Raw genomic sequence first — 13546 nt, 5'->3', positions numbered from 1 at the left:
ATGCAACCGATAGCGCATCATGATCGATGAATGCAACTTAAGAGCAGGTAAAAGTAGGTACTGGGACAGGTAAAACGCAAACTCTCTATAACGTTCTAAGCTTTCTATAAAAAGCCAGGTTTACCTCTGTCAAAAACAACCGCAGACCTTCTCAGAGTATCATCTTTCACTAAACAAGCAAACTAAGCACAAAACTTTGCAACCCCCACTGGGCCGTTTCTGGCACTCGACATGATAATCATCTACTTTGTGCCATCAACTCATACAAGGGCCCAAATGTTTCACGCATCATCGACACTGATCATCGGTTCATTATCCTTGGCTCCGTCCCCATCTTCATCATCTGCGTGTGCGCCGTTGCTCTCACAGTCCTCACCAGCGGCCGCCGCGTCCTCCATCTGATAATCCACCTTGAAATCATAGTCCGCATCCATGTCGTTCAGCACGCTGAACTTGTTCGCCTTGCGTCGTTTCTTCTCTGCTTTCCTCCTGCGAGGGTCGAGTATGCCCTCGGCAGTGTACTACTTGTCGTTCTGTGTGCTAGCACTGGCTGCCTTGCTTCCTTCGCGACCATTCACGTCAGTTTCCTGGACGGGTTCACTCGGTTTCTTGCCATCCTGGTTAGTGCAAAACAAGAATCAAATAACAAGGCCGAGCACAATGTTCCTAATGCATTCATGTTTTGCTTGCAGCAAAGCATATTGGTATGAAATTCTTGCATATGAATTATTTAGTTCAAATAGAACCTACGGATGACTTATACAAAGTGTTTTCACCAGAAAGCAGGCACTACCCTTTTATCATGATGCCAGTTTCATTATGCTGTTTACAAGGATTATACATAGATGATCTTAAAAAAACTCATGTTGGTCAACAGATTTGAATGGAACCTCCTAACATAAGCGTATAGAGCTGAGCCCGAACCAGCGGCCATGAAAAACAATCTCAAAAAAAAAAAAATGCTTTCAATGGATGCCATGCATCTGGCCATCACAAGGAACAAAACATAGAACTAATAGGTAACAAGATGGCACAAAATCTACAGTGGTTACCATGTTAAATCCACTTAATTCATGGGAAACCGCTAGCGTTAAGATTATTACCTCTAGCATCTCTTCATCAATCCCTGGTGGAGCATTAGGTGGAATCTCAATATGATGGAACTCCTCAATGGACTTCAAACCACCAATATATGAAGACTCAGCTTTGTAAATTTCATCAATATTAAATTCTTTCCCATCTTCTAATATAATCACTGCATCTGAGCCCTCCCCAGCATCTCTTTTAGGTGGCAGTGTAAAATATGGTATTTTACCTAAAAACAAGAGGATCAGGTCACTATTAACAAGAATTTACAAAGTTAATGACCAAAATTTTAAGACATACCTTCATGCTAGTCATGAAGCACAATTCTCGCAGCAGCTTCAACATCCACTACACCACCCTTTTTCAATTTCCCCCATATAGTTGCTACTTTCTGAAGGAAATCATCAACTGAACCGAAGCTTGGAACCTTGTACAGAGACAGCAACTTCTCATGTGGGCAAATACTTAGGATCTCCTTAACTAGAAACATCAAAAAGAGAGAGAAGCATAGAACATGTCAAGTATTCCACTTCTGGTCACATTATATAATAGCTTATTATCAAATGGTATAGTACCTAAAGAATAAAACAATAAGAAGGCTATATAACTAGAATAAATAAATAAAAAACTTCAAAAGAGCTAACAGAAATGACACAGAAACATGCAAACTAGCTTACCAGGAGTGACTGGATCTTCCATTTTCTCAACTCTTTTGCAGTTTCGAAGGGCTACAGACACACCACTGTTGGAAGATTTGAGCATAACAACACCGGGACAATCCAACAACTTCACCTTCTTGTCTAATTGAACTTCTTGCATTGATCTAGTAACCCCTGGAGTGGAACCGACATTAACCACTCGGGACCTCTTCAGGCTGTTGATCAGACTGCTCTTGCCAACATTAGGAAGTCCAACAATACCCACCGTAATTGCCAGTTTGAGCTGCAAGTCACAATAACAAAACTCAACAAAGGAAGAACAAAAAACACATACCTACAAGAGGAGTAAAAAAAGGGAATACTGAAGCATAAGAAGGTAATAACTGAAGACAGGAAACAGGGCTACATGTAAAACTGTCATGATAAGATACAGCACACAAGTAAAACAACTATTTGCATGAAGTCATTAGGTTCTGATACAAAATGTAGGAAGCTGCTCTCCCTTCAAAATCAAAAGGATTCTATTAATCATGTTCAATAAAAGGTAATATGCACATAAGCAAGGAAAAGGAAGTGAAGGTTCAATTATTATAATATAGTCAAGTAATGAAGCACACGGGATGCTGTAGAACAAGGATAAAACATTCTAATTTAGAATGCCCCAACAATAATCAACTTGAGAGACAGATGAGAGATGACCGAAGCTATATATGCATAAACCTTATATGAAAACGATAGGACTGTTACGTACCTTTGGGATCACCGAGTACAATCTCTCCAGAGGTGAAGGGGACAATATATAGAGAGCCTCATGGCTAAATATAGAGTGGGCCTATAGATGGGCCTATAGATAGAGCCTTAACCATACACTTAACACCCCCCTTCAAACTCAAGGTGGAAGTGGAGGATCTGAAGCATTGAGTTTGATCAAGTGAAGCCGATGCTGCTCCCGAGTTTGTGCTTTAGTGAAGAAGTCGGCCAATTGCAACTCTGAAGGCACATACTGGAGAGAAATAGTCTTCTGATGACAATGAGACCGAGTAAAGAAAGCATCCACACCAATATGCTTTGTGAGTTCATGCTTCACAGGATCATTAGCAATTTGTATGGCTCCTGTATTATCACATAGAAGAGCTGTGGCAACATCACAAGAGATGCCTAAATCAGCCAACAACCATCGAAGCCATACAATCTCTGCAGTAGTAGTGGCAAGGGCTCGAAGTTCAGCCTCTGTACTAGAGCGAGATACAGCTGCTTGCTTCTTGGACTTCCATGCAATAGGAGAAGAGCCAAGAAGAATGCAATATCCAGTGATGGAACATCGATCTGTTGGGTCACTCGCCCAAGTGGAATCCGAGTAAGCATGAAGCTGAAGCTGACTATCATGCGCATAGAGTAAACTTTGAGATGATGTCCCCCGTAGGTAGTGTAGCATGCGAAGTAAATGTCCAAAATGAATAAAAGTTGGGGCACAAACAAATTGACTCAAAATATGGACTGCATGAGCAATATCCGGCCTAGTGACAGTGAGGTAAACAAGGCTGCCCACAATGTGTCGATATCGAGAGGGATCCTTAAGAGGTACCTCATCAGTGGGACGAAGCTGCAAGTGAAGATCCATGGGTGTGGCAGCAGTTCAACTATCAGTGATGCCTGAACGAGCAATAAGATCTTGTATGTACTTAGACTGAGAAAGATGATAGCCCTGAGTAGATTGCTTGACCTCAATGCCTAAGAAATAACTGAGAGGACCCAAATCAGACATCTGAAATTCAGCACTGAGTTGTTTCACATGGGAAATGTGATCCTTATCATCACCCGTAATCAGCATATCATCAACATAGAGAAGAAGCAACGTACGGCCACGTGATGACAAATGAACAAATAAAGCAGGATCATGATCACTAGCTGAAAAGCCAGCAGCCCGTATCGCGGAGACAAAACGCTCATGCCAAGCACGAGGAGCCTGTTTAAGGCCATATAAAGCACGGCGAAGACGACAGACATATCCTGGAGGAGCGACAACACCCGGGGGCGGTTGCATATAAACTTCTTCAGTCAAATCACCATGAAGAAAGGCATTCTTGACATCCATTTGAGATATGGGCCAAGAAGCTGCTGCAACTGCAATTAATGTACGGACTGTCGTCATATGAGCAACAGGTGCAAAAGTCTCATCATAATCTAGACCCTGAGTTTGCTGAAAACCTCTGGCAACAAGACGGGCCTTATATCTCTCTATAGAGCCATCTGACTTGGTCTTCACTTTGAATACCCACTTAGATGTAATAGGTACTGTGTGCGATGGCAATGGAACAAGATCCCAAGTGTCTTGACGATCAAGGGCGGCAAGTTCCTCAGACATAGCTAGCTGCCATTCCAGAATTTGAGAAGCTTCCTGATAAGTGGATGGCTCATCAACAACAGCATGCAATTGGGGAAAACCGTACTTCTCTTCAGGATGAATGATACTGCGGTCTCGAAGATTATATCGTGGAGCAACCTGTAACTCATCAACATGTGAATCATCAATGTTATTATTAGAAGCATCAGCAGCGGGCTCATCTGGACTAGCCATGGTGGGAGAACTAGACGGAAGCTGGGAGGGACGACGGCTGTAGACACGTGTAATAGGTGGTTTTGAAAAAGAGTGAGATGGAGACGAGGATGTTGTAGGAGGTAAAGGTGGTGTGATGGAAATAGGAGGATCAGATGGTGCAGAGGCATCATCGGTGGATGAATTTGGAGGAAGGCTCAAAAAAGAGGTGGACTCTGTGGGAGAATATGAAGGGGTAGTGGAAGGGTTATAAAAGAAGGGGCGATCCTCATCAAAGGTAACATCACGAGAGATGCGTATGCGATGGGAAGAAGGGTCATAACATCGATAACCTTTATGCTCAGGACTATACCCTAGAAAAACACATTCAACAGATTGTGCAGTCAATTTTGTGCGCTCACGAGGTGCAAGCAGAACATAGCAAGTGCATCCAAAAACTCGAAGATGATCATAGCTAGGAGGAGTACCAAAAAGTACTTCACCAGGACTGATCAGACAATTTGGATGAAGGTTGCCTATTGATGAGATAGACAGCAGTGGAAACAGCTTCTCCCCAAAAATGAGAAGGGACAAATGATGAAATCAAAAGTGTGCGAGCTGTCTCTATGAGATGGCGATGTTTTCGTTCAGCAATACCATTCTGAGCATGAGCACCTGGACAAGAGAGCTGTGCAAGTGTACCCTCAGACGATAGAAATTGGCAAAAGACAGCAGACAAGTACTCACCCCCAGAGTCTGAACGAAGAACTTTAATGGGAGCTGAAAATTGTGTGTGAACCATTCGAACAAAAGACTGATAAATGGAACACAATTATGAACGATGTTTCATGAAATAAATCCATGTATAGCGAGAATAATCATCAATAAAAATGACATAGTATTTATGGCCACCTTTTGTAGCAAAAGGTGCAGGACCCCATACATCAGTATGAATAATATCAAAAGGTCTAGCAGAACGAGAAACACTAGAAGGGTAAGGAAGTTGTATTTGTTTGCCAAGCTTACAACCCTTACAATGAAAGCTAGACTCAATAGAGGTATGACCTAAACAACCTTTATTTATCATGGACGACAAACGAGACCCGGAAAGATGACCAAGGCGATGATGCCACTTGGCAAATGAAGAGGCTGAAGACGATGCAGCGGATGAGACATGAGCTGTAGATGGAACGGACGAAGGAAGACATAGAGTGTTCAAAACGTAGAGGCTAGAAGCACCTTTACGGCGATGGCCAGTCCCAATCACTTTCCCGCTGCGACGGTCCTGAATAAAACAAGATGAGTCATCAAAACCAACAAAGCAATTCTGGTCGGTAATTTGACCAACCGACAGAAGATTCATAGACAACTGAGGTACAAAGGAAACATTGGGTACAGAAAAGTGATTATTGCAAAGTGAACCCTGATGAGTGATATGACAATATGTACCATCAGCTGTCTGAACAGAAGCACCATCAGGGACCGGCTTGCAGGCAACCAGCTGGGACTTATCAGAGGTCACATGAAAAGAAGCGCCTGAATCAAGCACCCAAGCCGAGGGAACACTAACAGTCGAGGAAGTAGCCACTGAAACTAAGCCTCTAGGAGTGGAACCAGTACCACGACCACCATGAGCAGCACGCCGTGCACGATACTCAGCCAACTTCTTTGGATGGTGAGAAAAACAATTTTCTGAAAGATGACCAGTCCTGCCACAATGCTTACAAGGTTCGGCAGAGGTACTATTGGGTGCACTAGTCCTCCGAGAAGCTGCCAACACACCATGAGACACTGTAGAGGACAGGGACTTGAGACGAGTTTCTTCTGCAAGCAAATCTGACAAAGCATTTGCCATAGTGAGATCAGAAGAACTGTGAAGCAACCGTGTACGGATGGAATCATACTCAGCTCGAACTCCCATGACAAATCTGTAAGTGAAAAACTTTTCAATAAATTTATGTGCTGGACAAGAATCAGCTGAACATTCAGGTACCATGGAAGTCAATGATCCCATCAATCGATCAAAAGCAGAATAGTACTCATCAATGGACATATCATTCTGCTCTATGACATGAGTTTGCTGCATAAGACTATGTAAAAGAGCCCCACTGTCCTGTACATAGCGCTGCTTTAGATTTTCCCATATGGCCTTAGCAGTTTTGAACTTAGATAGACTCATAATCAAGGATTGTTTAGTACTATTGACCATAGCAGCCATCACTTTGCCATCATTGATACCCCAATCCTTTACTGCAGTAGCATTACTACCATCCTCCTTAGGCTTAGGGGCATTGTCAGTTAAATGATGTAGTAAACCATGACCCCTTAAAGCAGTTTCTACACAGAAGGCCCATTCAGGATAATTTGGACCCTCTAAAGTGATACGGATGACAATTGCGTCGAGTTGAGACTGAGACATGATGGAAACAACTGCTAACAGCTGACCAAGGAGGAGGGAGGCAGCGATCTGTTACCACTGTGGTATAAGAAGCAGAGGACCCCCTCTATTTGCTGAACGTGCAAGACCTCCTCTGCTCTGCTCCCACAGGCGGGCAGAGCAGGGAAGTTGGAGACTGAAGAGGCGTGGAGCAGAGACGAGCGGAAGCAGATGACGATCAGGACCTCCTCTGCTCTGTTCCAACAACAGGCGGGTAGAACAGAGAAGACGGAGATTGAAGAGGTTGAAGAGGCGACGAGCGGAAGCAGCAGATGACGATCCCCGCAACGGAGACGAGTCGCGAGCGACGTGCCCCGCGACGGATGATTCGCGATGCAACGCGACGAGTCGCGAGCCAAGTCGCGGGCGAGCGATGAGACGGCAACGGGCCGTCGGGCAAAGGGGCACGGCGACGGGCCGCGCGAAGACGCGCGATGAGACGGCGACGGGCTGTCCACGCAGGAAGTCGGGCGACGAGAGCGCACAGCGACGGGCCGTGCGAAGAAGAGAGGATCCCAAGGGAAAAAAATGGATCGTGGATCAAACTAATCTAATCCTAACCCTAATCCCATAGCTCTGGTACCATGTTACGTACCTTTGGGATCACCGAGTACAATCTCTCCAGAGGTGACGGGGACAATATATAGAGAGCCTCATGGCTAAATATAGAGTGGGCCTATAGATAGAGCCTTAACCATACACTTAACAAGGACCATTTACCTCATGGCTTCTGGAATAATTCTTGAGCAATCTGATTAGATTCTCTGCACCAAGACAATCACTGCTTTGTGGGATGTTACTTGTTTTATCAAGTTTTGAAGATTTCCATCCCAGCTTGGTCCTCTGCTCTTGGGTAAAAAGGGCGCACCCAGTGCAGAGAGCCCCCGCTCTGTACGGGGTCTGGGAAAGGGTGTTAGTGGCAAGCCTTACCCTCGCCTGTGCAATGCGAGGAGACCACGACTCGAACCCGGGACCTTCCGGTCACAGGCGGTAAGACTCTACCGCTTGCACCAAGCCTGCCCTTCGTCCTTTGCTCTTGGGTATTGCACTTAAATGCAATTGTTAGCATTTCTTCTCTTAGATATGTAAGCCACTTCTCTACCGCCTCCTTGGGAACAAGATCTATAATTCAAGAATCAGAAGTTGAAATTTAGGATGGCATAACCACCACAGAGTAAACTTTAAACATAACAAAACACTACACAATACCTATCTTGTTGAGAAGTAGTACAATCCGTTTACTTGGATCAGCCTTCCTAACCATCTTTTCCATGTCAATGCAACGGGTGCCCAGCGGATCCCTTGCATCAAGAACCTCAAGAATCACATCGGAAGCTTCAATTACTTTAACAAGCTCCTTGTAGAAAGACCTCTCAGAATGATCTGGGACACATTTAACATCTTTGGTCAATAATGTAACTGCATGCAGTAGGGCAATTAAACCACAAGTGGGGGATAAGAAACTTACCGTTGCCCTTTGCCACTGCTGAAGGAGCATTATCCTTTGCTGCATCCTTTGCTGCAAACTCACTGCCCTGCACGGAAGCTGCAGATGCCAAATTAGCAATGTCCTCATCCTCATGCAATCCTAGCTTCCTCTTCTGAGCCTGAAAAAGGTAGTGTCTCATTGTTTAACCATCACAACGAAAGCGATATAGATGTATCTATAAAACTAGACGAAGAACATAAATAGATGTTAAGGAACACATAATTCATCTGCCTAACCTAACTAAGGGTGACAATATTAATCACTGTTTGGTCCAGTCTATGTGAAATTTCATGATCCTGACAGAGTGAGCCTAAAATGTGAAGTGAAAAGACCCAAATAAAGGATGAGCATCCATCTTGTCTGAGATCAATGACCAGAATTTCACAAGAGAACACAATTATACATACAGCAATATTGGTTCAAACAAGCCTTAGGTTGTAATAAGGGACAACAAAGGTTGGGACAAAAACTATAATGGCAGATACTAAAGATAGCAAGCCATCAACCAGATGGCAACTACTAAGTACTAACTAGGCTTGCAAATGGTTTGGGCCACGCCGCCAACCCGTTGGGCTGGCACCCGCCACTAACCTGCTGAAGCCCGCAAGCTAACCCACTTAAATGGAGCGGACTGATATGGGCAACCAGCATAGTCCAGCAGCGCCACACACCCTGCATCTCCCAATCCACCACCACCGCCCTCCCGCTCTGAGTCCGCCTCCAAGCAGAGTTGGCAACTCTAGTGTCAGCCTCGTAGCTTGCCACCACCGCCACCTTCTCTCCTTCTCCTGGCGCCGGCTCTTCCGCCTTCGGCCTTGTTCTCTCCATTGTGACTTGTGAGCCTCCCTGAGCTACAGTTGCTGAAGAATGCCTTCTCAGCTTCCTTTCCCAATCCACCAGCAAGTTCAATCATGTCCACTCAAGTGGCAAGTAGCTCTCAATTATTAGCAATCAGTAACAGTTTGAGCAAACAAACAGAATCTTGAAGCTAATGTTACTCACTAAGAATGCAAATATTGTCAACTCAATTGACTAGGCTGAGTGCTCATGTGTCTACTTATCAGTTTAATTATGAGTTTGTTTATATTTACAACTACCCCATTAGAGGAGTAGAGGAAGTTGCGTTAAAAAAAGAGAGTAGATGAAGCAAGATTAGGCACGTCTTACTCCATTGGCAGCCACTGAAGAAAAGAGCCTTTTTTCCATCTCATCATCCCCATTGGCACATCCAAATCAAATTCATTTGACTATTAGCATTGTAGCATGGCTTACTCCATTGGAGAGAACCTGGCATGGACTCTGCTCTACATGGATGACCGGGCTCAATCCAAATAAATGTATGTTCTGCTTCAATTAGCTTACAATTAGTATCCCCTCTTCTTCTTAACTTTCAGTTAGAGTATGGCTTTAATGACACATAAAGCGGTCCTTCCTTCACTCCATGGTTTTCATTCAGGCATTCATACTGACCATGACTAGATTGTGTCAAGACAGATGATCAACAATGACCACTTTATTAGAGCGAGAGGGTGTTAGTTTGTTCAATAATAGCCTAGCGCATAACTTTTTTTTTTTCAATCTGCACCAAACCTGTAATTTGTGATGAATGTGGAATGTGTTAATCAACTACTGAAAAACAGCTAGTTTATTTTCCATTGAAATATAGTAAAATACGTTGTCATCCAGAATTTCTGAATTTATTTTAACAATTTATGTCTAACTTTGAACTCTGAACATCACAGCGCACACCGCCCCATTTGCATTCCTGATGGTAACTATGTATACACTACCAATATAGGGAAGCATCTAAGAAAGTTAATTTCACAATGAAAACTGAATGGACAGGAAGGTAGGGGTTGCAATTAAACGGAATGAAGGTGGATTCGTACACTAAGACCGAAAAACTATTTGCTCTGGACAGAGACTAACAACAGGCATAGAACCAGCGGTAGCAGTGGGTGGGAGGGTCAGGGTAGTGCAGGGCACGGCAGACATGGCATACCCTCTCCTTGCGAGCCTCCTTCTTGAGCTCGAGCTCCTGGAGCGCCTGCGCGCGTCGGGACTCGAGCGCATTGAGTTCCTGCTCCTTGAAGGGCCACTCGTTGGGGATCCCGGGGTCCTTCTCGACCTTCTTCCGCTGGCCGCCGGTTTTGCTCTCCTTCTTGGCCTCCTTGCGCTTCTTGCGGTGGTGCTCCTTCACCTTGAGCAGCACCTTGTGCTTCTGCCGCAGCGTGACGCTCTTGCTCTTGCTCCTCTTCACCATCTTGCCGACGCTTGTCAAGGTGGAGGAGAGGGGAGGAAGGAGGAGCCGGCGGCACTGAGGTGTCGCGACACAGACTTCGGGCGGCCCTGTTTGGAACAACTTATTTCAACCACGCCTTTTTGAAAGGCTAGACTAGATTCAGCTTCCACAAAAATCATGGGGATAAAAATCTTACTGTCTGATATGCCGATTCTTTGAGAGGACGACAAGGAGGAGGATCCTACTCCGGTCCGGCGGAGGGGAGGCGGAGCGGGAGAGGCGGCGACGAAGCGAAGGGGAGGAGGGAGGGAGAGGAGAGCGGACAGGAGGCGGCGCCCGACCTCGCGGCTGCGAAGAGCGGCAATCAGGCCATGTACAATGCTCGGCGCTTATGGGCCGTTATAGGTTGCTGGGCCGTTTTTCTGCCAACGTTGAATCCGAGTCGCCTTTCAAAAAAAAATCCGAGTTGGGCGACCCCGAGCAGACGGGTGCGCTTCACTGCCGCACCACCAACGCTCCAGTGCTCCACATGCGGGCTACCGCCGTTTCAGGGCACGTTTGGATGAGTTTAAGATTCTTAAAAATCAATTTTTGCCTCTAATCTCTAAAATTTGTATTCTGAGTAAAAACTGGTGGGGTGTTTAGATCCCTCAGTTTTAAAAATCTGGCTTCATTTATTGCTCATGGGGTCATAAGAAATTGGTAAAAGCTAGGTACCAACACCTTCCTGGTTTTTTTAGAATCCGGCAAAAACTGGCCTATTTGAAGCTCACCCAGTTTCAAAAGCTAAATTCTTAAAAACGGACAAAAATTGGAGAGATCCAAATAGGGCCTTAAGCGCCTCTAAAATATATTTTCAGTTGTAGATTAAGCTTTTTTAAGACGTTAATTGACATGATATTTTCTATGAAATGCTATAGTGAGAACGTTCGATCCTCCGGACGCTCCCGTTCGTAGGCCACAACACTAACCCAATGGTCCAATAGTCGTAGTCCCTCGTCCACAAGTCCCTAACCGTAGCATGTTGTCTTCATTCTCTAGAAAAAACACCACAGCTCGAGCGAACGCGCTCCGCCGCGTCGCCCCGGCGTTCTCCACGGTGGCCGAGGGCCTGACGGCTTTCATCTCCACCATGCCCGAGCGTGGCCGCCCACCTTGATCCCTCTCCATCATGCCTCCCGGTTGACCGCCTTCCAACCTCTCCACCACGCCTCCGGCCTACCGCAGCCTTCTCTAGCTCGTCGGCCGCCTTCTCCACCGGAAGCAGCGACAGCTCGCGCCGAACCAACCACGGCCTTCTCCACTAGAGCGGCGACAGCTCGGGCCAGCACAAGAGTGGGAGCGCCACCATCTAGCGTCGCGCAGATCCACCTCATCCGTCACGGAAGGGGAAGCAGTCCACCTCGCATCATCGGCAGGAAGGGGATTCTAGCGCCACCATAGCTCCCCACCAGGTAGATCATGGCCACGCAGTGATGCTATGTTCCAAGTGTTTCTGAACGTTTTTTAGACATGTTTTGCAAGCTTATGTTTCAAGTGTTTCAGTTATTTTCAGATGTATGTTCAATTATTTTATGCAGATGTTTCAAAAGTAGATCGAGATGTTGTTTATGTTGCGATGGTTGTACACGTATGTTGCAAACATCTATCCCCAATCTTTCATCCGTTTTTTGTACACGTATGTTGCAAGTGTTTCAAACGTATGTCTCAAGTGTTTCATCTGTCTTCTTTTGTATGTTGCAAGTGTTTTTTCTGGATATTTCAAAAGTAGATCGGGATGTTGCACATGTTACAATGGGTTTCAACTGTATGTCCCAAATGTTTTATCTGTTTTAGACATATGTTGCAAAGTTATTTATCTGGATGTTGTAAAAATATATCTGGTATTTGAATGTTGTAGTGGGACCCACCTGCACAACCACTTCTTGCAGCTGTTGGGCCCACATGCATGTGTGTGGGAGCGGAGGGGCACGAGCGGTAGGCATGGGAAACGAGAGCGGGCGCAGATCGAGACATGGCCCCACGTGGACGCGCATGCGTAGGAAACGGAGCGACATGGGCCCCACGTGAAGTAGACGTAGGCGTGCGGGCGGTCACACGAGCAGGCACAGCTGGCGTGAGTGTCCGGACGCTAGTGCTCGGATCGGACGTCCGAGCGCTAACAGTTCCCCTCTCTTTAAGGCACCTGGCGGCGCATCAAGGAGAGAGAGAGTTAGGGTTTGTATATGTGAAAGGTCCTAATATGGCTAGAGCGGGGTGAATAGCCTATTTAAAAATCTACAAACCAACTAGAGCAATTTGATTAGTATAACAAATAGTGTAATACAAACTTGCTTTAGCTCTATAAGGGTTGCAAGCCACCTATCCAACAATTCTAGTTACTATGATCACTAGACACTCAATTTGCTAAGTCACTACTCACTAAGAGCTCTTACACTTGCTACACTAAAGAGCTCCACTAGATGAACACAAAACAACAAAGCAAGCTCTCAATTCTAACTACACTAAAGAGCTTGCTACAACTAGTTTGCACGAATATAAATGAGTGAGTAGGGTGATTATACCGCCGTGTAGAGGAGTGAACCAATCACAAGATGAACACTAAATCAAACACTAGGAGAATACCAAAGGGCAAGAGACAACCAATTTTCTCCTAAGGTTCACGTGCTTACCAACACGCTACGTCCCCATTGTGTCGACCAACATTTGGTGGTTCGGCGGCTAAGAGGTGTTGCATGAACCTTCTCCACACAATTGGACACCATAAGAACCTATCCACAAGTGAGGTAACTCAATGACACAAGCAATCCACTAGGGTTACCTTTCGGCGCTCCACCGGGGAAGGCACAAGTCCCCTCACAATCACCGGAGATGGCCACGAACAATCACCAACTCATGCCAATCCTCCTTCGCTGCTCCAAGCCATCTAGATGGTGGCAACCACCAAGAGCAACAAGCGAATCCTGCAGCGAAACACAAACATCAAGTGCCTCTAGATGAAAACACTCAAGCAATGCACTTGGATTCTCTCTCAATCTCACAAAAATGATAAATTAATGATGGAGATGAGTGGGAGGGCTTTGGCTAAGCTCACAAG

General features: G+C 45.5%; 1 pseudogene; it reads right to left on the bottom strand.

The window, feature by feature from the left end:
* Positions 1-70: 70 nt before the first annotated feature.
* On the bottom strand, positions 71-11583 carry LOC136537088 (guanine nucleotide-binding protein-like NSN1; annotated as a pseudogene).
* Positions 11584-13546: the final 1963 nt, after the last annotated feature.

Source organism: Miscanthus floridulus, chromosome 2 (genome assembly GCF_019320115.1).
Source record: "Miscanthus floridulus cultivar M001 chromosome 2, ASM1932011v1, whole genome shotgun sequence".
In the NCBI taxonomy this organism is placed as follows: Eukaryota; Viridiplantae; Streptophyta; class Magnoliopsida; order Poales; family Poaceae; genus Miscanthus; species Miscanthus floridulus.
This window is presented reverse-complemented; position numbering and strand designations above follow the sequence as displayed.